Source organism: Adiantum capillus-veneris, chromosome 11, assembly GCF_014529385.1.
Source record: "Adiantum capillus-veneris isolate H3 chromosome 11, ASM1452938v2, whole genome shotgun sequence".
Taxonomy (NCBI): Eukaryota; Viridiplantae; Streptophyta; class Polypodiopsida; order Polypodiales; family Pteridaceae; genus Adiantum; species Adiantum capillus-veneris.
The window spans coordinates 78,361,580-78,365,644 of NC_140941.1; the positions used below are offsets into that span (position 1 = coordinate 78,361,580).

At 45.7% G+C, this 4,065-nt stretch overlaps 1 pseudogene; it reads left to right on the top strand.

Annotated features, from left to right (window-relative positions):
* Positions 1-303: 303 nt before the first annotated feature.
* On the top strand, positions 304-3,449 carry LOC147447501 (uncharacterized; annotated as a pseudogene).
* The last annotated feature ends 616 nt before the right edge of the window (positions 3,450-4,065 follow it).

Sequence of the window (4,065 nt, forward strand, 5' to 3'; positions counted from 1 at the left end):
GAGAGAGATACAGAAATTGTGATGTATTTTGATCCATGCATCAGCAATGAGCTAGATGCAAGAGCATTTTTAATCCTCTAGTGTTATGGGTCCACTTTTTGGAGAGCATTTCGGGACCCTCCACCTCTCCTCGGCCTCTCGATACTCGCTCTTTTTCATATTCCGAGGCCTCGAGGGCTCCGAGCCGACGAGAGGCCTCGGGTGTGGGAAGGCCCTTTAGTGGAGAGGGGCATTGAGTATTCGATTGGGGCTGTTGCGCGAGAACGTGTCCTACAGACGCCTAGGGGATTAAGGCCCAAAGGCATGCATAAGCAATTATTAACGAACCTTCGGGTTCGCTGCCGTTACACAGAGACATGGGAAACTCCATCGCCTCGACCGCGAGCTCACGCGCCGGGTCATCAATCTTCACGTGTGCACAGTGGTGGGCAGTGCTTGCGCCCTACAGGGTCGCCATTAGCCGTGGGCCTACCCAAGTGCGAGGGCCACGAGCTGTTTCATCGCTGCACAGGAGTAGGTCGCGGGGTAGCAGACAGCGCCCTCAGCTCAGCAGGTTTGGGGCTGCAGGCCATAGAGCTGCGCCCTCATTACCACAGGCTTTTTGGGTGTGCATCCAGCAAGCCTGCCACTCAGTGGGGGCTGCTTTTTAATTCCATTGGTCGCGCCCTGGATTGGGCTGCATTCATCATACAGGTGCAGGTCGGGGCAGCCTACAGTAAGGTTGTGCCCGGGTTATCACAGGCGGCTCCACCTCGAGCTCATGCATTTATAAGGCAGTCCCACAGAGGGGGCTGCGCGCAGTTGAATTTTCGAGCCCTGAGCGGCCTGTTGGAGACGCAGGTTAGTCCAACTAGAGGCTGTGTGGATTCTACAAGCTTACAAGGGTTGAAGCAGGAGCAGACCCGGCTGGGGCTGCCTCTATTGTTATTCAACAGGTCATTCCTTGCACCCAGCGGGGTAGTCTGTTTTGCATAGACAGTCAAGCCAGAGAGGGCTGCTTTGTGTATTTGGAGCAGTTTGGACAGCTTCAGACTCAGGCTAGTGGGTGCCAGGCCCCTCCTTTACATTGTGCTTTAAGGTCTATGCCCGCAGTGGGCTGTGGTTGCACGATTACCTGCTGCTATGGGTTGTGGTTATTTGGATCTCCACCTGGTCTCTATTGAACCAGAGTGTCGAGACGGTTTTGAGGCTTTTCGACTAGTATCTCGAGTGAGACTCGAGCCCCTTTTGTTGTATGCCAGGAAGGGTGAGCCTTGGTGCTCCGAACCCTATTGTACTCCTTTTTGTCTGAGCCGACTTGGCTCCCCGAGTTGGAGGTGAGTTACCCATCACTCGTGGGATATGTATTGAGTCGGATTTACTAGTGACGTTGGCCACTATAGACCAGGCCTTGGTTTGCTCTTGGGCTCGTGTTGAGCCTATGTTCAGTGTATTGTGCCTCCTTATGCTATGTATTCACATGGGGGTTAACATCCAGGAGGTAATCTCATTGATTATCAAGATGATGTTCCATACGTATTGCTAGCATTCAAATTTGGCCAAAGCATCTTTGCCATATATGGCTAGAAGAACTATGTACTATTTTGAAGCTGCTTTTTCACAATGAATTTGTCAGTGCCGTTGCTTTCCATGTTGTCAAGAGGGTCCGATTGCTCGCCAAGTCTGGAAGAACATTACTTATCTCAATTCATCAGCCAGGTAGTGAGGTTTTTGAGCTCTTTCATCACTTGTGTCTGCTCTCTTCTGGCCAAACAGTCTACTTTGGAGAACGATTGAAAGCACAAGAGGTAAATCCCTAAACATGAAAGAAATGAAAGTGTGTGGTCGCCAACAGAGTTATTCAAAATGGTCTGTTGTAGTTTTTTGATGATGTTGGATTTTCTTGTCCTCCTTTTTGGAATCCCTCGGACCATTTCTTATGGGTTATCAATTTTGACTTTGAAGAGGTATTATTCTTGTTTGCCATGTGACTAAGTTTTTCTTGACATATTGTTGATGAAGACCAAGCCATGCACTTTTCATGTGTGCTAGACAAAAGATGAGGAACTGGGTAGTGAAACACTCACAAATTCACATAGAGCTCAGACTCTTATCGGAGCCTATGCGAACTCAGATATGAAGAAGGCGGTGGCTATAACAACACAACAAGTACAGTGAAAGGTGGTGGCTATAACAACAAAACAAGTACAATAAAAGGTTTCTTACGTCAAATGTAGAATTGTAGCATTTGCTGACATGACGGATCTTAGCATTTGCTATCTTCTACATTATAGTATTGCATGATTTATAACATCTTGATGTTTAATTGTTTCCAGGGAGGAGAGCCAATAGGGAAAAGTGATCTTGGCAAAGCGAGCACCTTGAAATATACCTCTACCTTACATCAAGATCCTTCACAAACATGAGAAGAGACATTGCTCTGGTTCCGTTTGTTTATGTATACAATGCTGTCAATCTGCGTAGGCACAATCTACTTCAAACTGGGCCAATCTTTCGATGACATTCAGGTAAGAGGTTAAAATTTGTGGTGCATATCCACGCTTGTATTTGTGCAAATGCTTACATCATCCGTATGCATCACATCCGGACACTCATTTACGCACTAGATGCACATAGTTTGCTTGCACATAAATACCTTGGATGCATCTTAATGCAATTATTTTACACTCATGAGTTAATCTTTCTAAAGTGTAGGCAAGGGCTGGCCTGTTTATTTTCGTGACCGTATTCTTGACTTTTATGGGGGTTGCAAGCTTTCCATCGTTCATTGAGGACATGAAGGTACCATTTCTATTTAGTGCCTTTGCACTTGCTTCTTTTGTGTTGAACAAGGGTTAACTTAATTTTCCTCTAATACAAGATATTCATTTGGGAGCGTTTGAATGGGCACTATGGTTTGGCAGTCTTTGTGATGGCAAATTTTTTATCCGCCTTTCCATTTGTACTCTTGCTGGCTGTCATCCCAGGAACCATCCTGTACACAATGACCTCCTTGCATCCAGGTTTTGACCACTTCATATGCTTTAGTGTCACTCTCATAGACACCCTTTTTGTTGAGGAGGGGCTACTTATGGTGGTTGCAAGCGTAGCACCTATTAGTAATGGCTGGCAGCATTGTCAAGACAAAGTTTTCCAGGTGTGGGTATCATGGAGTCCTCTGAATATCAACTTGCCCAAGACAATTTTGTAAAGATGACATAGGTCTAAGTCCCATGTCTACATTCTTAACACTTTGGTCTAGTAAAGTGTAGGATGCTTTTCTCTAGTAGGTTATGAGCCGGCACCATAATTGTCTATGCTCTAGGCTATGATGCAGGATAAGTGGGCCACTGAGGTAGCAACTACGAAGGAAGAGATGGATCAGCAGGGGCTGGTTTGAATGTAGGCCACAGATGGTCGTTGGATTCCCCCTCAACGAGGCGGATTACAAGAGGATACAAGGCGGGTAAAGTCGGCTGGTTACAAGAGGATGCGAGATATGTGGGCATGAGTGGAACAACATGTTGGGGTAGTCTATGGATGGCCAATGGGTTCCCCCTTGACAAAGCGGGTTGTCCACACTGTGTGGGGGCGCAACGTGAGTGCCCGTTTTCTCACAATTCTCTCAAATTGTCAGTTTTAGACACCCCTAACTTCTGAATGAGTTTTGAGGCCTTAAACGACATTTTTTCGAACGCTGACCAACAATGAATGACCCATAGGGTCTTTGATTGTTGTTCAAGGTTGACACTAAATGTTGTAGAGCTACTCTAGAGCTTCATTTTAATAAAAAAAAGTTTTTGAATCCAATATCAGGAGCTCAAGTTAAAACAATCAATTTGTGCCCGGAGACTTGCGTATGATGTCTACTGGCTCAGAATTGCTCCAAACTTTAACTGTAGACTCTCCTTGATGTACTTTAGTCACTCCAAGTCTTAGTTTATGATTTTGACACCTTTAGACATGTCTATCATTCCTTCTTTTGTTTGGTTGTCTACAACTTCCAGAGGAGGTTAGCTAAGCCAAAAGTGATCCAAATTGAACAAACACTTCTGTGAGCTCATATGCAACTGTTGACTTCCAATT